We start from the raw sequence: 20,592 nt of genomic DNA, 5'->3' as shown, positions 1-20,592 counted from the left end.
AACCAAGGTTTCACATATTTATTCCTATTTACCCAGCTTTTCTCATTTTTATCACTATCCAGCTTTCCCAAATCCAACATCCCCATTTAAAAAAAAAATGAAATAAAATAAAAACTCCCCCATATTCATTACTTTCCACCAAGATTTCCCATATCCATGGATGTCCACCCAGCTTTCCTGATATCTATTGATTCTACCAAACATTCACATCTCCATCATTCTCCACCCAGCTTTCCTTTTATCTCCACCCAGCTTTCCACATAGCCTTTTCCATATCCACCAAACTTTCCTCATGTCCATCACTATCCACCCAGCTTTCCCATATCCAAATCTTAAAATGCATTAAGTTTGTTCCATGCAGCCCTAAATGTATCCACAAACCCTGAGGAAGGTGAGAATAGCTTTGATTAGTTGCCCTGAGAATTCGGAAGTGCAAGAAGAGTAACTATCAGGTGATTGGGAAAGCTGGGTGGTGAGTGCTAAAGTATGACAACTCACTGGTCTATCAAGAGAATGAGTGGTTGCCGCAACAAATGCAGTATGAATGTGAGAACTGACGGGGTAATATCTGAGTCACATGTGCCCCGAGCGAGTGTGGAAAGTGGAGCCCCCTGTACAGTAGCATTTCAGGCACGTGTGCCCCAAGCAAGTGTGGAAAGTGGAGCCCCCTGTACAGTAACCTCCGAGACACGTGTGCCCCGAGCGAGTGTGGAAAGTGGAACCCCCTGTACAGTAACATCCGAGACACGTGTGCCCCGAGCGAGTGTGGAAAGTGGAGCCCCCTGTACAGTAACATCCGAGACACGTGTGCCCCGAGCGAGTGTGGAAAGTGGAGCCCCCTGTACAGTAACATCCGAGACACGTGTGCCCCGAGCGAGTGTGGAAAGTGGAGCCCCCTGTACAGTAACATCCGAGACACGTGTGCCCCAAACGAGTGTGGAAAGTGGAGCCCCCTGTACAGTAACATCCGAGACACGTGTGCCCCGAGCGAGTGTGGAAAGTGGAGCCCCCTGTACAGTAACCTCCGAGGCACGTGTGTCCTGAGCGAGTGTGAAAAGTGGAGCCCCCTGTACAGTAACCTCCGAGGCACATGTGCTCCGAGCGAGTGTGGAAAGTGGAGCCCCCTGTACAGTAACCTCCGAGGCATGTGTGCCCCGAGCAAGTGTGGAAAGTGGAGCCCCCTGTACAGTAGCATCTCAGGCACGTGTGCCCCGAACGAGTGTGGAAAGTGGAGCCCCCTGTACAGTAATATCTGAAGCACGTGTGTCCCGAGCGAGTGTGGAAAGTGGAGCCCCCTGTACAGTAACATCTGAAGCAAGTGTGCCCCAAGCGAGTGTGGAAAGTGGAGACCCCTGTACAGAAAAATCTGAGGCACGTGTGCCCCGAGCGAGTGTGGAAAGTGGAGCCCCCTCTCCAGTAACTTCCGAGACACGTGTGCCCCGAGCGAGTGTGGAAAGTGGAGCCCCCTGTACAGTAATATCTGAAGCACGTGTGCCCCGAGCGAGTGTGGAAAGTGGAGCCCCCTCTCCAGTAACCTCCGAGACACGTGTGCCCCGCGCGAGTGCGGAAAGTGGAGCCCCCTGTACAGTAACATCCGAGACATGTGTGCCCCGAGCGAGTGTGGAAAGTGGAGCCCCCTGTACAGTAACCTCCGAGACACGTGTGCCCCGAGCGAGTGTGGAAAGTGGAGCCCCCTGTACAGTAACCTCCGAGACACGTGTGCCCCGAGCGAGTGTGGAAAGTGGAGCCCCCTGTACAGTAACATCCGAGACACGTGTGCCCCGAGCGAGTGTGGAAAGTGGAGCCCCCTCTCCAGTAACCTCCGAGACACGTGTGCCCCGAGCGAGTGTGGAAAGTGGAGCCCCCTGTACAGTAGCATCTCAGGCACGTGTGCCCCAAGTGAGTGTGGAAAGTGGAGCCCCCTGTACTGTAACCTCCGAGGCACGTGTGTCCTGAGCGAGTGTGAAAAGTGGAGCCCCCTGTACAGTAACCTCCGAGGCACATGTGCTCCGAGCGAGTGTGGAAAGTGGAGCCCCCTGTACAGTAACCTCCGAGGCATGTGTGCCCCGAGCAAGTGTGGAAAGTGGAGCCCCCTGTACAGTAGCATCTCAGGCACGTGTGCCCCGAACGAGTGTGGAAAGTGGAGCCCCCTGTACAGTAATATCTGAAGAACGTGTGTCCCGAGCGAGTGTGGAAAGTGGAGCCCCCTGTACAGTAACATCTGAAGCAAGTGTGCCCCAAGCGAGTGTGGAAAGTGGAGACCCCTGTACAGAAAAATCTGAGGCACGTGTGCCCCGAGCGAGTGTGGAAAGTGGAGCCCCCTCTCCAGTAACTTCCGAGACACGTGTGCCCCGAGCGAGTGTGGAAAGTGGAGCCCCCTGTACAGTAATATCTGAAGCACGTGTGCCCCGAGCGAGTGTGGAAAGTGGAGCCCCCTCTCCAGTAACCTCCGAGACACGTGTGCCCCGCGCGAGTGCGGAAAGTGGAGCCCCCTGTACAGTAACATCCGAGACATGTGTGCCCCGAGCGAGTGTGGAAAGTGGAGCCCCCTGTACAGTAACCTCCGAGACACGTGTGCCCCGAGCGAGTGTGGAAAGTGGAGCCCCCTGTACAGTAACCTCCGAGACACGTGTGCCCCGAGCGAGTGTGGAAAGTGGAGCCCCCTGTACAGTAATATCTGAAGCACGTGTGCCCCGAGCGAGTGTGGAAAGTGGAGCCCCCTCTCCAGTAACCTCCGAGACACGTGTGCCCCGAGCGAGTGTGGAAAGTGGAGCCCCCTGTACAGTAACCTCCGAGACACGTGTGCCCCGAGCGAGTGTGGAAAGTGGAGCCCCCTGTACAGTAACCTCCGAGACACGTGTGCCCCGAGCGAGTGTGGAAGTGGAGCCCCCTGTACAGTAATATCTGAAGCACGTGTGTCCCGAGCGAGTGTGGAAAGTGGAGCCCCCTGTACAGTAATATCTGAAGCACGTGTGCCCCGAGCGAGTGTGGAAAGTGGAGCCCCCTGTACAGTAATATCTGAAGCACGTGTGTCCCGAGCGAGTGTGGAAAGTGGAGCCCCCTGTACAGTAACATCTGAAGCAAGTGTGCCCCAAGCGAGTGTGGAAAGTGGAGACCCCTGTACAGAAAAATCTGAGGCACGTGTGCCCCGAGCGAGTGTGGAAAGTGGAGCCCCCTCTCCAGTAACTTCCGAGACACGTGTGCCCCGAGCGAGTGTGGAAAGTGGAGCCCCCTGTACAGTAATATCTGAAGCACGTGTGCCCCGAGCGAGTGTGGAAAGTGGAGCCCCCTCTCCAGTAACCTCCGAGACACGTGTGCCCCGAGCGAGTGCGGAAAGTGGAGCCCCCTGTACAGTAACATCCGAGACATGTGTGCCCCGAGCGAGTGTGGAAAGTGGAGCCCCCTGTACAGTAACCTCCGAGACACGTGTGCCCCGAGCGAGTGTGGAAAGTGGAGCCCCCTGTACAGTAACCTCCGAGACACGTGTGCCCCGAGCGAGTGTGGAAAGTGGAGCCCCTTGTACAGTAATATCTGAAGCACGTGTGCCCCGAGCGAGTGTGGAAAGTGGAACCCCTGTGTCGCCCTGGGCAAGCCAGGGGACACAGGACACAACATCACCACACCCCACACCCCAGGTAGGCACATCTGCTAACCTACAAATCCTTGTTGCCTTCCTCCAAGAGTCTGTGATGCACACCAGGGGGTGGGCCAGGCGGTTGGCTCCGCCCACCAAGGAGCTCACAACTCTGGAGGCAGGAAGTTACCAGGAGTCCAGTCAGGGACATGAACGGGTGAACAGCAGAAAGGCCCAGGCAGGGCGAGTGTGAGGAGCTAAAGTGAGAGTTAACAGGGAAGTTAAGAACGGAAAGTGACAAAGGAGGAAAGCAAGAGTGGTGACTGAGAGAGAAGGAGAAGCCTGAGAGCCCAGCTTTGTGTAGGGCTAGAACAGCAAGGTCAGCGACGGCGGTGACTGTCCGGAGGGGGACCGTTTGGAAGTTCCTGGAAGGACCCCGTTGGCTGTGTGCCCGGTGGTCTGGAGCAGTGTTCCGAAAGACAGTCAGCACCAGGGCAGGGGCCTCTCGGACCCCGGCAAGGCTAGGAGTCGCCAAATTTGCCGAATCCGTCAGTGAAGGGGACGTAGATTCCCCCAACAACCAAGTCCCGATAGAAGGCAACAGTCCAACCTGTACAACAGAGGCACCGCCACCGCCAGGGCACCAGTCTCTGAGGGCCAGCGCCTGCGGGCAAAGTGTAGTGCTCCTCCGGCCCAGCTTGAAGCCGGGGAGCGGGTTACCGGTGGGGACCCATCGCAACCATCCGTACATACAGGTGCAAGGAAGAGGGACATCACCGTCACCTACCGGGGAAGCAAAGCAGCCGTCTGTGGGACCGTCCTACCAGCCGTTTGGTTTACCGTACAAACTGTGTCCAAGTCTCAGGCTGAGTGAGTACCATAGTGCCGCAAGGCACAGCGCTGCCCCCGCGTCCCTGCGCCCACCAGGCCCTGCACCCCACAAGCCATCACCGGGCCCCGGGATCACCAACCCCTACCCACGGAGGGGCAACACAACACCTGGCTGCTCCCCATCACCATCCCCGGGATCCCCGCATTGAGCAGCGGTGGTGCTACACATCACCACAACCGTGGGTGGCGTCACGGACATTATCCCAACACCCCAAACAACCCCCCTTTCACTCACGGGCGAGGAGTGCCGCTCGAGAAACCCCGGGATCCGGCCCACCGCTCGAGCCACCACTGAGCAGCTGCCGGACCCGAGCAAAAGGGGTGAGCGCGGTGTGCTGACACCCTCCTCCCCGCCCGCGACACCCCCTGTACAGTAACCTCCGAGACACGTGTGCCCCGAGCGAGTGTGGAAAGTGGAGCCCCCTGTACAGTAACCTCCGAGACACGTGTGCCCCGAGCGAGTGTGGAAAGTGGAGCCCCCTGTACAGTAATATCTGAAGCACGTGTGCCCCGAGCGAGTGTGGAAAGTGGAGCCCCCTGTACAGTAACCTCCGAGTCACGTGTGTCCCGAGCGAGTGTGGAAAGTGGAGCCCCCTGTACAGTAACCTCCAAGACACGTGTGCCCCGAGCGAGTGTGGAAAGTGGAGCCCCCTGTACAGTAACCTCCGAGACACGTGTGCCCCGAGCGAGTGTGGAAAGTGGAGCCCCCTGTACAGTAACATCTGAAGCACGTGTGTCCCGAGCGAGTGTGGAAAGTGGAGCCCCCTGTACAGTAACCTCCAAGAAACGTGTGCCCCGAGCGAGTGTGGAAAGTGGAGCCCCCTGTACAGTAACATCCGAGGCACGTGTGCCCCGAGCGAGTGAGGAAAGTGGAGCCCCCTGTACAGTAACCTCCGAGACACGTGTGCCCCGAGCGAGTGTGGAAAGTGGAGCCCCCTGTACAGTAATATCTGAGACACGTGTGCCCCGAGCGAGTGTGGAAAGTGGAGCCCCCTGTACAGTAACATCCGAGACACGTGTGCCCCGAGCGAGTGTGGAAAGTGGAGCCCCCTGTACAGTAATATCTGAGACACGTGTGCCCCGAGCGAGTGTGGAAAGTGGAGCCCCCTGTACAGTAACATCCGAGACACGTGTGCCCCGAGCGAGTGTGGAAAGTGGAGCCCCCTGTACAGTAACCTCCGAGACACGTGTGCCCCGAGCGAGTGTGGAAAGTGGAGCCCCCTGCACAGTTATATCTGAGGCACGTGTTCCCCGAGCGAGTGTGGAAAGTGGAGCCCCCTGTACAGTAACATCCGAGACACGTGTGCCCCGAGCGAGTGTGGAAAGTGGAGCCCCCTGTACAGTAACATCCGAGACACGTGTGCCCTGAGTGAGTGTGGAAAGTGGAGCCCCCCTGTACAGTAATATCTGAGGCACGTGTGCCCCGAGCGAGTGTGGAAAGTGGAGCCCCCTGTACAGTAACCTCCGAGACACGTGTGCCCCGAGCGAGTGTGGAAAGTGGAGCCCCCTGTACAGTAACATCTGAAGCACGTGTGCCCCGAGCGAGTGTGGAAAGTGGAGCCCCCTGTACAGTAACATCTGAAGCACGTGTTCCCCGAGCGAGTGTGGAAAGTGGAGCCCCCTGTACAGTAATATCTTAGTCACATGTGCCCCGAGCGAGTGTGGAAAGTGGAGCCCCCTGTACAGTAATATCTGAGTCACATGTGCCCCGAGCGAGTGTGGAAAGTGGAGCCCCCTTTACAGTAACATCTGAAGCACGTGTGCCCCGAGCGAGTGTGGAAAGTGGAACCCCCTGTACAGTAATATCTGAAGCACGTGTGTCCCGAGCGAGTGTGGAAAGTGGAGCCCCCTGTACAGTAATATCTGAAGCACGTGTGTCCCGAGTGAGTGTGGAAAGTGGAGCCCCCTGTACAGTAACATCTGAAGCAAGTGTGCCCCAAGCGAGTGTGGAAAGTGGAGACCCCTGTACAGAAAAATCTGAGGCACGTGTGCCCCGAGCGAGTGTGGAAAGTGGAGCCCCTTTACAGTAATATCAGAAGCACGTGTGCCCCGAGCGAGTGTGGAAAGTGGAGCCCCCTGTACAGTAATATCTGAAGCACGTGTGCCCCGAGCGAGTGTGGAAAGTGGAGCCCCCTCTCCAGTAACCTCCGAGACACGTGTGCCCCGAGCGAATGCGGAAAGTGGAGCCCCCTGTACAGTAACATCCGAGACATGTGTGCCCCGAGCGAGTGTGGAAAGTGGAGCCCCCTGTACAGTAACCTCCGAGACACGTGTGCCCCGAACGAGTGTGGAAAGTGGAGCCCCCCTGTACAGTAACCTCCGAGACACGTGTGCCCCGAGCGAGTGTGGAAAGTGGAGCCCCCTGTACAGTAATATCTGAAGCACGTGTGCCCCGAGCGAGTGTGGAAAGTGGAACCCCCTGTACAGTAACCTCCGAGACACGTGTGCCCCGAGCGAGTGTGGAAAGTGGAGCCCCCTGTACAGTAACCTCCGAGACACGTGTGCCCCGAGCGAGTGTGGAAAGTGGAGCCCCCTGTACAGTAATATCTGAAGCACGTGTGCCCCGAGCGAGTGTGGAAAGTGGAGCCCCCTGTACAGTAACCTCCGAGTCACGTGTGTCCCGAGCGAGTGTGGAAAGTGGAGCCCCCTGTACAGTAACCTCCAAGACACGTGTGCCCCGAGCGAGTGTGGAAAGTGGAGCCCCCTGTACAGTAACCTCCGAGACACGTGTGCCCTGAGCGAGTGTGGAAAGTGGAGCCCCCTGTACAGTAACATCTGAAGCACGTGTGTCCCGAGCGAGTGTGGAAAGTGGAGCCCCCTGTACAGTAACCTCCAAGACACGTGTGCCCCGAGCGAGTGTGGAAAGTGGAGCCCCCTGTACAGTAACATCCGAGGCACGTGTGCCCCGAGCGAGTGTGGAAAGTGGAGCCCCCTGTACAGTAATATCTGAGACACGTGTGCCCCGAGCGAGTGTGGAAAGTGGAGCCCCCTGTACAGTAACATCCGAGACACGTGTGCCCCGAGCGAGTGTGGAAAGTGGAGCCCCCTGTACAGTAACCTCCGAGACACGTGTGCCCCGAGCGAGTGTGGAAAGTGGAGCCCCCTGTACAGTAATATCTGTAGCACCTGTGCCCCGAGCAAGTGTGGAAAGTGGAGCCCCCTGTACAGTAACCTCCGAGACACGTGTGCCCTGAGCGAGTGTGGAAAGTGGAGCCCCCTGTACAGTAATATCTGAGACACGTGTGCCCCGAGCGAGTGTGGAAAGTGGAGCCCCCTGTACAGTAACATCCGAGACACGTGTGCCCTGAGCGAGTGTGGAAAGTGGAGCCCCCTGTACAGTAACCTCCGAGACACGTGTGCCCCGAGCGAGTGTGGAAAGTGGAGCCCCCTGTACAGTAATATCTGTAGCACGTGTGCCCCGAGCAAGTGTGGAAAGTGGAGCCCCCTGTACAGTAACCTCCGAGACACGTGTGCCCCGAGCGAGTGTGGAAAGTGGAGCCCCCTGTACAGTAACATCTGAAGCACGTGTGCCCCGAGCGAGTGTGGAAAGTGGAGCCCCCTGCACAGTTATATCTGAGGCACGTGTGCCCCGAGCGAGTGTGGAAAGTGGAGCCCCCTGCACAGTTATATCTGAGGCACGTGTGCCCCGAGCGAGTGTGGAAAGTGGAGCCCCCTGTACAGTAACATCCGAGGCATGTGTGCCCTGTGATGCCCTGCCTATCAGGTCGTCACAGGGTATTGTGCAATCTGCCCTTCTGCACAGTATCTCTGGTGTCGCGGGCGGGGAGGAGGGTGTCAGCACTTCGCTCACCCCTCTGCTCGGGTCCGGCTGCTGCTGCTCAGTGGTGGCTCGAGCGGTGGGCCGGATCCCGGGGGTCTCGAGCGGCGCTCCTCGCCCGTGAGTGAAAGGGGATTGGGTTTTGGGATATAGTCTATTGTCCGTGACGCCACCCATGGTTGTGGTGATTTGTTGGCACCACCGCTGCTCTCTATGAGGATCCCGGGAACGGTGATATGAAGCAGCTAGTTGTTGTGTTGCCCCTCCGTGGGTAGGGGTTGGTGATCCCGGGGCCCAGTGATGTGGTGGGAGATGCAGGGCTTGGTGGGCGCAGGGACGCGGGGGCAGCGCTGTGCCTTGCGGCACTGTGGTACTCACTCAGCCTGAGACGATGACACAGTTCTCGGTAAAACACACGGCTGGAAAGACGGTTCCCACGGACGGCTGCACTTGCTTTCCCCAGTAGGTGACGGTGACGGTCCCTCTGTCTTGCACCTATGTTGATGGCGGTTGCGATGGGTTCCCACCGGTAACCCGCTCCCCGGCTTGGATATGGGCCGGAGGAGCCCTTCTTTGCCAGCAGGCGCTGGCCCTGAGAACTGGTGCCCTGGCGGTGGCGGTGTCTCTCCTTTAATGGTTGGACTGTTGCCTTCAATCGGGACTTGGTTGTTTGGAGACAGTCGTCCCCTTCACTGACGGATTTGGCAAATTATGGCGACTCCTAGCCTTGCCAGGATCCGAAAGGCCCCTGCCCTGGTGCTGACTGTTCCTTGTACACTGCTCCAAACCGCCGGGTCACCACCCGTCCGCGGTCCTTCCAGTGACCTCCGAGCAGTCACCCCTGCGGACAATCACCGCCGTCTGCTGACCTTGCTGTCTCTCAGCCCGGGGCACACACCCGGACCAACTTCAGGCTGGCTTAACTGTCACTTTTTACCTTGCTTCAGCTTTTCTCTTAAGCTCCACTACCACTTCACTTCCTTCTACTTTCACTTCCTAAACTGAACTGCCTGGTTCTTCCCGCCTCCAGAGCTGTGAACTCCTCGGTGGGCGGAGCCAACCACCTGGCCCACCCCCTGGTGTGAACACCAGCTCCTGGAGGAAGGCAACAAGGATTTTTGGGTTAGCTGATGTGCCTAACTGGGGGTGTAGGGTGTGGTGGTGTGATGACCTGTGACCCCTGGCTTGCCCAGGGCGTCACACTGGCACCCTGGACAAGCCAGGACGTCACAGGTACTGCAACAACACACCCCACACCCCGGCTAGGCACATCTAGGTCAAACAGAAATCCTTGTTGCCTCCCTCCAGGGGCTGATGTCCACATCAGGGGGTGGAGCCAGGCGGTTGGCCCCACCCACCGAGGAGTTCACAGTCCTGGAGGCGGGAAAAGGAAGGCAGTTGAGTTCAGTGTAGTTTTGAAGTTGAAGAGTGAAGTGGTAGTGGAGCAGACTGACCGTGTCCGGGTGCGTGGCCCGGGCACATACAGCAAGGTTGGCAGATGGTGGTGACCATCTGCAGGAGGGGCTGATTGACGTGAACCGTAAGGACCGGGGACGGGCGGTGGCCCGGCGGTACCGGATCGGGGAGCGAAGAGAAGCCATGACAAACCGGCAGGGCCTGCGGACCCCGACCAGGCTTGGAGTCGCCGTAAAACAGGTCAAATCCGTTAGCGAAGGGAACCTCCGGGGTTTCCCAGCAGTCAAGACCCGATTGAAGGCAACAGCTCAAACCGTGAAGGGAAATACAGTCACCACCAAGGCTACAGTTCCCAGGTCCAGAGCCTGCAGGCAAAAGGGGCTCCCTCAGCATCCATCGAAGCTGGGGAGCAGGTTACCGGTGGGAAGCCACCAGAACCGAGAACATAACACAGGTGCAGAGAAAGGCAGTCACCGCCAACCTACCGGGAGAAGAACCACCGCAGCCATCTGTGGGACCCGTCCATCCAGCCGTTTGTTTTACCGGAGACTTTGTATTCATCATTGGCTGAGTGAGTACCACCATGCCGTGCGGCACCGCTCTGCCCCCGCGACCCTGCACCTCACCAGGCCCCGTAACCCACCTGCCATCCCTCCCTCACCGGTACCCGGGACAACCAACCCCCCCTACCCACGGAGGGGAAAAACAACATCCAAGCTGCTCCCTGTCATCGCTCCCGGGATCCCCGTCCAGAGCAGCGGTGGTGTCACAACCTCACCACAACCGTGGGTGGCGTCATGGACAATAAATCCCCAAAATCATCCCCTTTTCACTCACGGGCGAGGAGCGCCGCTCGAGTCCCCGGATCCGGCCCACCGCTCAAGCCACCGAGCAGCAAGCGAAGCAGCAGCAGCGCCGGACCCGAGCGTGGTGAGCGCAGCGTCCCCTCCCCGCCCGCGACATATCCACTCTCCTTGGTAAACGGATCCCAGTCCTCCGATGTTGATAACAGCTAGTCCAATCAAAATCCTAGGAACATTTCCCACTTGAACCTGCCAGACACAGCAGGGGGGCTTGAAGGGAATAGGATTACCCACATGGGGGGTTGGTGAGAAGAAAGTGAGGACAGTGACAGTTGAGAGTCGAGAGTTGAGAGTTGACAGTGAAGGAGAGAGGAGGTGAAGTGGCTCTCATGAGGAGCGGCCACGGAGGAGAGCTCTTGTATACTAGGTGGCAGACGTTGGTCTGGGCCTGGTAGGAGCTAGAACCCAGTCGCAGGGGACAGTGTCAAGGGGCATGGACTGCCGAGGAGGGCAGCCGGCGGCCTTGAGCTATCACCGGGTAGGGGCCAGGGCACGACGGGGTACGTGGACCCCAAGCCAGAAAGTAGAATCACACGTTCCAGGTAATTTACCCGACGGGGGTGAAGACGTCAAGTGTCATCCCCAACCCGCTCCAAAATCGGGGTACTAGCGCACCGATGGGATAGGACTTTCCCACTACAGTCCAAAGAAATCCTACGCGTGAACCCTGAGAGCAAGCTCACTCCATTAGCCATATGGGTGAGCGGGACCCGGAGAGTTTCATATGAAGGTGTCAGGGATAGGGCCACAGACCAACAACAACACCAAGGGCACGGATGCAGGCATGCTCCCCTCAGGCTACGGTGGTGCTCAGAACTTTGGTTTACAAGCTGTCGGTGTGGTTATTCTGGGACTGAGTGAGTACATTGGAAACCCCTGCACCTATCCCCCAATGGCACCCAAACACCACCATCACCGGGCTCCCGGGACACCAACCCCCTACCCACGGAGGGGTTAAACATCAGGCTGCCATTCAATCGTCACCGGACTCCCCAACGGCAGCGGTGGTTCCTCACATTACCACGCACCGTGGGTGGCGTCACGAACTTTCCAAAATCCCCCTGTACATATCTCCACCCCTTCTTTTAATCGAGTGGCCGCACGACTCTTGGGTTCGGAGACCCCTCGAGCCACCGCAGATCCGGATCCGAGTGGCAGCAGCCACCCAGCTGCTCGCACGGGGGCGGTACAGCCCCGAACAAGTGTGGAAAGTGGAGCCCCTGTACAGTAACATCCGAGACACGTGTGTCCAGAGCGAGTGGGGAAAGTGGAGCCCCCTGTACAGTAATATCTAAGGCACGTGTGCCCTGAGTGAGTGTGGAAAGTGAAGCCCCCTGTACAGTAACTTCCGAGGCACGTGTGCCCTGAGTGAGTGTGGAAAGTGGAGCCCCCTGTACAGTAATATCTGAGGCACGTGTGCCCCGAGCGAGTGTGGAAAGTGGAGCCCCCTGTACAGTAACTTCCGAGGCACGTGTGCCCTGAGTGAGTGTGGAAAGTGGAGCCCCCTGTACAGTAATATCTGAGGCACGTGTGCCCCGAGCGAGTGTGGAAAGTGGAGCCCCCTGTACAGTAACTTCCGAGGCACGTGTGCCCTGAGTGAGTGTGGAAAGTGGAGCCCCCTGTACAGTAACCTCCGAGTTACGTGTGTCCCGAGCGAGTGTGGAAAGTGGAACCCCCTGTACAGTAATATCTGAGGCACGTGTGTCCCGAGCGAGTGCGGAAAGTGGAACCCCCTGTACAGTAATATCTGAGGCACGTGTGCCCCGAGCGAGTGTGGAAAGTGGAGCCCCCTGTACAGTAACCTCCGAGACACGTATGCCCCGAGTGAGTGCGGAAAGTGGAACCCCCTGTACAGTAACCTCCGAGACACGTGTGCCCCGAGCGAGTGCGGAAAGTGGAGCCCCCTGTACAGTAACCTCCGAGACACTTGCGCCCCGAGCGAGTGCGGAAAGTGGAACCCCCTGTACAGTAACTTCCGAGACACGTGTGCCCCGAGCGAGTGTGGAAAGTGGAGACCCCTTTACAGTAATATCTGAGGCATGTGTGCCCCGAGCGAGTGTGGAAAGTGGAGCCCCCTGTACAGTAACCTCCGAGACAGGTGTGCCCCGAGCGAGTGCGGAAAGTGGAGCACCCTGTACAGTAATATCTGAGGCACGTGTGCCCCGAGCGAGTGTGGAAAGTGGAGCCCCCTGTAAAGTAACATCCGAGGCACGTGTGCCCCGAGCGAGTGTGGAAAGTGGAGCCCCCCGTACAGTAACCTCCAAGACATGTGTGCCCCGAACGAGTGTGGAAAGTGGAGCCCCCTGTACAGTAATATCTGAAGCACGTGTGCCCCGAGCGAGTGTGGAAAGTGGAGCCCCCTGTAAAGTAACATCCGAGGCACGTGTGCCCCGAGCGAGTGTGGAAAGTGGAGCCCCCTGTACAGTAACCTCTGAGACACGTGTGCCCCGAGCGAGTGCGGAAAGTGGAACCCCCTGTACAGTAACCTCCGAGACACGTGTGCCCCGAGCGAGTGTGGAAAGTGGAGCCCCCTGTACAGTAACTTCCGAGACACGTGTTCCCCGAGCGAGTGTGGAAAGTGGAGCCCCCTGTACAGTAACCTCCGAGACACGAGTGCCCCGAGCGAGTGCGGAAAGTGGACCCCCCTGTACAGTAACCTCCGAGACACGAGTGCCCCGAGCGAGTGTGGAAAGTGGAGCCCCCTGTACAGTAATATCTGAGACACGTGTGCCCCAAACGAGTGTGGAAAGTGGAGCCCCCTGTACAGTAATATCTGAGGCACGTGTGCCCCGAGCGAGTGTTGAAAGTGGAGCCCCCTGTACAGTAACCTCCGAGACACGTGTGCCCCGAGCGAGTGTGGAAAGTGGAGCCCCCTGTACAGTAACCTCCGAGTCACGTGTGCCCCGAGCGAGTGTGGAAAGTGGAGCCCCCTGTACAGTAATATCTGAGGCACATGTGCCCCGAGTGAAGTGAAGTGGTGGTGTCGCGGGTGGAGGAGGGGACGCCGCGCTCTCCCACTGCTCGGGTCCAGCTGCCGCTGCTGCCGCGGCCTCTGCTGTTGCTCGGTGGCTCGAGCGATGGGCCGGATCCCGGGGACTCGAGCGGCGCTCCTCGCCCGTGAGTGAAAAGGGGATTGGTTTTGGGGATTTATTGTCCGTGACGCCACCCACGGTTGTGGTGATTGTGTGGACACCACCGCTGCTCTGTATGGGGATCCCGGGAGTGGTGGTATGGAGCAGCTAGATGTTGGCCCTCCCCTCCGTGGGTAGGAGGTTGGTGGTCCCGGGGCCCGATGATGGGGAGTTAGGATGGTTGACAGGCGGGTTATGGGGCCTGTTCAGGTGCAGGGGCGCAGGGGCAGCGCTGTGCCGCACGGCACGGAGGTACTCACTCAGCCCAAGGATGATGACACAGTTCACGGTAAACAAGCGGCTGGTTGGACGGGTCCCTCGGACGGCTGCGGTGTTGATGTTCCCTGCAAGTTAGCGGTGACTGTCTCTTCCCTGCACCTAAATACGGTTGTTGGTAGCGATGGATTCCCACCGGTAACCCGCTCCCCGGCTTGGATATGAGCCGGAGGAGGCCCTCTTTTGCCCGCAGGCGCTGGCCCTGAGAAACTGGTGCTTTGGCGGTGGCGGTGTCTCTCCAATATGGTTGGACGGTTGCCTTCAATTGGGACTTTGGCTGTTGGGAGACCCGGAGGTCCCCTTCACTGACGGATTTGGCAAATTGTACGGCGACTCCAAGCCTTGCCGGGATCCGAAAGGCCCCTGCCAATGATGCTGGCTTCTCTTTGTGTACCGGTCCGGTACCGCCGGGCCACCACCCATCCACGGTCCTTACAGTAGACTCCAATAGGCCACTCCTGCAGACGGTCACCGCCGTCTGCCAACCTTGCTGTCTCAGTCCGGGGCACACACCCGGACCAACTTCAGGCTCTGTTGCTGTCACTTTCTTCTTCACTTCAACTCCTTTCACTTGCTCCTCTACCAGTTCCCTCTCACTGCCTTCCACTCTCAAACTAAACTCTAAACTAACTGCCTGGTTTTCCCGCCTCCAGGACTGTGAACTCCTCGGTGGGCGGAGCCAACCGCCTGGCCCACCCCCTGGTGTGGACATCAGCCCCTGGAGGAAGGCAACAAGGATTTGTGTTCTGACCTTGGTGTTCCTGCAGGGAATGTGGGGTGCGTGGTGGTGTCATGACCTGTGACCCCTGGCTTGCCCAGGGCGTCACAGTGGCATTCATGTTCCCACTCAAAAGCAGGGTCACGTTGCCCGCCCAGTCATGTTTTTTGCACTGTACATGCTGTAAGAACAAAATCCAAAGACAATGCTGGGGATTCAGTTCTTTCTCACTATTTACCACTCCTGGATCTTTTTCCTTTTTTCAGTACATTATATGACACAATATTGATGTCACTTAAAACTACGTGTAAAAAAAAAGCCTCATAGGGATGTGACGATGGAAAAATATAAAAGGTCATAAGAGAGCGGGGTGGAAAAAAATGAACACACATAAAGAGAGACAGGTCAACTGCAGAAAAAAGTGTCTTTTATGTAAATAGTTTTGTCTTTCATATAAAGGGTTAAACTCCCAGAATCAGCAAAACAATCCTCATACATTCAACTGTGCCATCCCCCACACTGCGCTGTGCAAGGCGACAAGAGGTTAAAAAAGATTAATGAGCGAGGAAAATCATTTTCAAGTTAAGCTACAAAAAAAAATAAAAATAATCTGCGTTGGCCGGGAATCGAACCCGGGTCAACTGCTTGGAAGGCAGCTATGCTCACCACTATACCACCAACGCTTGCTGATGGGAGAGGGCGGCTCACTCTGCTCTGTACAGGAGTCTCCTTCCTGCATGTGTCCTGTCTACTCCCTGATACATACTCCTGCTCCCTGATACATACTCCTGCTCCCTGATACATACTCCTGCTCTCCGATACATACTCCTGCTCTCTGATACATACTCCTGCTCCCTGATACATACTCCTGCTCGCTGATACATACTCCTGCTCTCTGATACATACTCCTGCTCCCTGATACATACTCCTGCTCCCTGATACATACTCCTGCTCTCTGATACATACTCCTGCTCCCTGATACATACTCCTGCTCTCTGATACATACTCCTGCTCTCCGATACATACTCCTGCTCCCTGATACATACTCCTGCTCTCTGATACATACTCCTGCTCTCTGATACATACTCCTGCTCTCCGATACATACTCCTGCTCCCTGATACATACTCCTGCTCCCTGATACATACTCCTGCTCTCTGATACATACTCCTGCTCTCTGATACATACTCCTGCTCTCTGATACATACTCCTGCTCCCTGATACATACTCCTGCTCCCTGATACATACTCCTGCTCTCTGATACATACTCCTGCTCTCTGATACATACTCCTGCTCTCTGATACATACTCCTGCTCCCTGATACATACTCCTGCTCCCTGATACATACTCCTGCTCTCTGATACATACTCCTGCTCTCCGATACATACTCCTGCTCTCCGATACATACTCCTGCTCTCTGATACATACTCCTGCTCTCTGATACATACTCCTGCTCTCTCCTCCCTGTGCCTTCTCTCTTGTACCTTCTCCTGCTCCCTACTCCTTGCCCCTGCTCTCTGATACATACTCCTGCTCTCTGATACATACTCCTGCTCTCTCCTCCCTGTGCCTTCTCTCTTGTGCCTTCTCCTGCTCCCCACTCCTTGTCCCTGCTCTCTGATACATACTCCTGCTCTCTGATACATACTCCTGCTCTCTCCTCCCTGTGCCTTCTCTCTTGTGCCTTCTCCTGCTCCCCACTCCTTGTCCCTGCTCTCTGATACATACTCCTGCTCTCTGATACATACTCCTGCTCTCTCCTCCCTGTGCCTTCTCCTACTCCCTACTCCATGTCCCTGCTCTCCGATACATTCTCCTGCTCTCTCCTCCCTGTGCCTTCTCCTGCTCCCTACTCCATGTCCCTGCTCTCCGATACATTCTCCTGCTCTCTCCTCCCTGTGCCTTCTCCTGCTCCCTACTCCTTGCCCCTGCTCTCCGATACATACTCCTGCTCTCTCCTCCCTGTGCCTTCTCTCTTGTACCTTCTGCTGCTCCCTACTCCTTGTCCCTGCTCTCCGATACATACTCCTGCTCTCTCCTCCCTGTGCCTCCTCTCTTGTACCTTCTGCTGCTCCCTACTCCTTGTCCCTGCTCTCCGATACATACTCCTGCTCTCTCCTCCCTGTGCCTTCTCTCTTGTACCTTCTGCTGCTCCCTACTCCTTGTCCCTGCTCTGATACATACTCCTGCTCTCTCCTCCCTGTGCCTTCTCTCTTGTACCTTCTGCTGCTCCCTACTCCTTGTCCCTGCTCTCCGATACATACTCCTGCTCTCTCCTCCCTGTGCCTTCTCTCTTGTACCTTCTCCTGCTCCCTACTCCTTGTCCCTGCTCTCCGATACATACTCCTGCTCTCTCCTCCCTGTGCCCTCTCTCTTGTACCTTCTCCTGCTCCCTACTCCATGCCCCTGCTCTCCGATACATACTCCTGCTCTCTCCTCCCTGTGCCTTCTCCTGCTCCCTACTCCATGCCCCTGCTCTCTGAATCATACTCCTGCTCTTTCCTCCCTGTGCCTTCTCTCTTGTACCTTCTCCTGCTCCCTACTCCATGCCACTGCTCTCTTATACATACTCCTGCTCTCTCCTCCCTGTGCCTTCTCTCTTGTACCTTCTGCTGCTCCCTACTCCTTGTCCCTGCTCTCTTATACATACTCCTGCTCTCTCCTCCCTGTGCCTTCTCTCTTGTACCTTCACCTGCTCCCTACTCCATGCCACTGCTCTCTTATACATACTCCTGCTCTCTCCTCCCTGTGCCTTCTCCTGCTCCCTACTCCATGCCACTGCTCTCTTATACATACTCCTGCTCTCTCCTCCCTGTGCCTTCTCTCTTGTACCTTCTGCTGCTCCCTACTCCTTGTCCCTGCTCTCTTATACATACTCCTGCTCTCTCCTCCCTGTGCCTTCTCTCTTGTACCTTCACCTGCTCCCTACTCCATGCCACTGCTCTCTTATACATACTCCTGCTCTCTCCTCCCTGTGCCTTCTCCTGCTCCCTACTCCATGCCACTGCTCTCTTATACATACTCCTGCTCTCTCCTCCCTGTGCCTTCTCTCTTGTACCTTCTCCTGCTCCCTACTCCATGCCACTGCTCTCTTATACATACTCCTGCTCTCTCCTCCCTGTGCCTTCTCTCTTGTACCTTCTGCTGCTCCCTACTCCTTGTCCCTGCTCTCTTATACATACTCCTGCTCTCTCCTCCCTGTGCCTTCTCTCTTGTACCTTCACCTGCTCCCTACTCCATGCCACTGCTCTCTTATACATACTCCTGCTCTCTCCTCCCTGTGCCTTCTCCTGCTCCCTACTCCATGCCACTGCTCTCTTATACATACTCCTGCTCTCTCCTCCCTGTGCCTTCTCTCTTGTACCTTCTCCTGCTCCCTACTCCATGCCACTGCTCTCTTATACATACTCCTGCTCTCTCCTCCCTGTGCCTTCTCTCTTGTACCTTCTGCTGCTCCCTACTCCCTGTCCCTGCTCTCTGATACATACTCCTGCTCTCTCCTCCCTGTGCCTTCTCTCTTGTACCTTCTGATGCTCCCTACTCCCTGTCCCTGCTCTCTGATACTTACTCCTGCTCTCTCCTCCCTGTGCCCGCGCTCTCATATGTGCTCCTTCTCTCATACCTACTCCTGCTCTCTTGTACTTGCTCCTGCTCTCTCCTCCATTTGCTTGCTTTCTCATACCTTCTTCTGCTCTCTCCTCATTGTGCCTGCCCTCTTATACCTGTTCTCTCGTAAGTGATCCTAATCTCTAATACCTGCCCTTGTTCACTCCTCCCTGTGCCTGCCCTTGATCTCTCTTATCTGCTCCTACTCTCACAAACCTTCTTCTGCATCTGCTCTCTTGTACCAGCTGCTGCTCTCTGCTCCACGTTCCTGCTCCTTTCTATCTGATCCTGCTTTCTCCTCCCTGCTCTCTCATACCTTCTACTGTTCTATCTTCTCTGTTTCTGCTCTTGCTCTCTCCTCCCTGCATCTGCTCTCTTATCTCTTCCTGCTCTCTCCTCCATGCTCCTGCTCTTTTCTATCTGATCCTGCTCTAGCATACCTTCTCCTGTTCCTGCCTGTTTCTGCTCCTGTTCTCTCCTCCCTGTGCTTGCTCTCTCATACCTTCTCTCTTCCCTGTCTCTGCTCCTACTTCTTCTCCTTTTGTCTTCTCTCTTGTACCTGCTCCTGCTCTCTTCCATGCTCCTGCTCTCTTCCATGCTCCTGCTCTCTTCCATGCTCCTGCTCTCTTCCATGCTCCTGCTCTCTTCCATGCTCCTGCTCTCTTCCATGCTCCTGCTCTCTTCCATGCTCCTGCTCTCTTCCATGCTCCTGCTCTCTCATATCTTCTGTTCTCCATTTTTGTGTTCCTGCTCTCTCCTCCTTGTGCCTGCTCTCTCATAAATGCTCCTGCTTTCTCCTTTCTGTATTTGCTTTCTCATACCTGTGGTCACAGTTTGACATCCCTCATGTAGGGTGATACTGGCCGCAGAGAGAAAAGTGACCACTCGCCATAACATTTGTCCTCTCCAGGCTTGGCGGAGGGGAGCAGTGTAACTGCTTCATAGATATGACTGCACAGCGCGCAGACAGTGACAATTCAAAGAGATACCGTCAGCTAAATCTTCAGGTTTCCCATATGGTCTAGCGGTTAGGATTCCTGGTTTTCACCCAGGCGGCCCGGGTTCGACTCCCGGTATGGGAAGATGACATTTTTTCTATTTTATTTTTTGTAGAATATAGCATTTACAGATTTATTTACTATATTACATTATTTATTTTTTGTTAAACAAGTAATATCATAGAAGGATCAATCAGGCTACATAAAGAAAATCCATCTGCAGTCCTGACTCAGCACTGCGGCACACATCACACATAGTGTAGAAGCAGCTGCTACATGCCTTCGATAGCTCAGCTGGTAGAGCGGAGGACTGTAGTGGAAATGCAGACATCCTTAGGTCACTGGTTCGATTCCGGTTCGAAGGACTTTTTTTTTTTTTTTTTTAAATAAATAAATCTTTCTAATTCTTTTTAAGACAGAAATTCACAAAAAAAATTACTTCAAAACAAATTAATAGACATAGACAAAAAATCTGCAGATAATCCATATGTGATCGCATTCCATGCTGCCCCTCTATTATGGTAATTACGGCAGCTCCGTCCTCCGCTCCCTCCTTTGGGAGGTTACAGCCTGGCTTCAGGTTAGTAGAGGGTTTGTTACCAGAGTTTCTGCTCTATAAGGCTACTTTCACACTTGCGTTGTGCGGCTTCCGTTGCTATCCGCAGCCTTGAGGAATTACGTAACCGTTGCAGGAAACCGTTTGATTCCTCATAGACTTCTATTAGCTACGGATAGCAACGGATGGTCTTGCATTGCATCCGCCCCGCAGCGCATCAGTTCTTTTGACGCTGACCATCAGTGACCGTTGGGCGGATGGAACGCTGCATGTAGCATTTTCTGCACTTGGCGGAGTGTCAAAAAAATGCAACCTGCAGGAATCCGTTGGCGTCCGTTGTTTTTATAATGGACACCTATGGTGGCGGATTCCGTTAGAATGCGTCATTTGACGGATTCCGTTAACGCATCCGTCTTTACACAACTGCGCATGCCCAGATGTGTAAAGTCAAGGGAAAAAACCTATAACGGATTGCATTATTATGTACGATCCGTAGCATCCGTTGTGCCACTATATGCAACGCATCCGTCACACGACGCAATGATACGGATGCCGTTCAACGCAAGTGTGAAACTAGCCTTAGATGGAGCATTGTGCTAATAATAAAAAGGTGAAGAATCAGACTCCTCAGATGATTAATTTTTTGTAAAACAAAAACACACACAAAAAAAAAATAAAAAATAAAAAAAAAATATTAAAACATTGAAAATAAAATTGTTTTTAACATACCAAATACACTGCTCAAAAAATAAAGGGAGCACTAAAGGACCACATCCTAGATCTCAAT

General features: G+C 55.5%; 2 non-coding genes across 2 annotated transcripts; one reads left to right on the top strand and one right to left on the bottom strand.

Moving 5' to 3' along the window:
- Positions 1-15,258: 15,258 nt before the first annotated feature.
- TRNAG-UCC (transfer RNA glycine (anticodon UCC)) lies at positions 15,259-15,330 on the bottom strand. Its single transcript has one exon. It is a non-coding gene; the product is annotated as a tRNA-Gly (tRNA).
- A 4,198-nt stretch (positions 15,331-19,528) lies between these two features.
- TRNAY-GUA (transfer RNA tyrosine (anticodon GUA)) lies at positions 19,529-19,614 on the top strand. Its single transcript is given in 2 exon segments — positions 19,529-19,565; positions 19,579-19,614. It is a non-coding gene; the product is annotated as a tRNA-Tyr (tRNA).
- Positions 19,615-20,592: the final 978 nt, after the last annotated feature.

Source organism: Anomaloglossus baeobatrachus, chromosome 3 (genome assembly GCF_048569485.1).
Source record: "Anomaloglossus baeobatrachus isolate aAnoBae1 chromosome 3, aAnoBae1.hap1, whole genome shotgun sequence".
NCBI classification, from domain to species: Eukaryota; Metazoa; Chordata; class Amphibia; order Anura; family Aromobatidae; genus Anomaloglossus; species Anomaloglossus baeobatrachus.
This window is presented reverse-complemented; position numbering and strand designations above follow the sequence as displayed.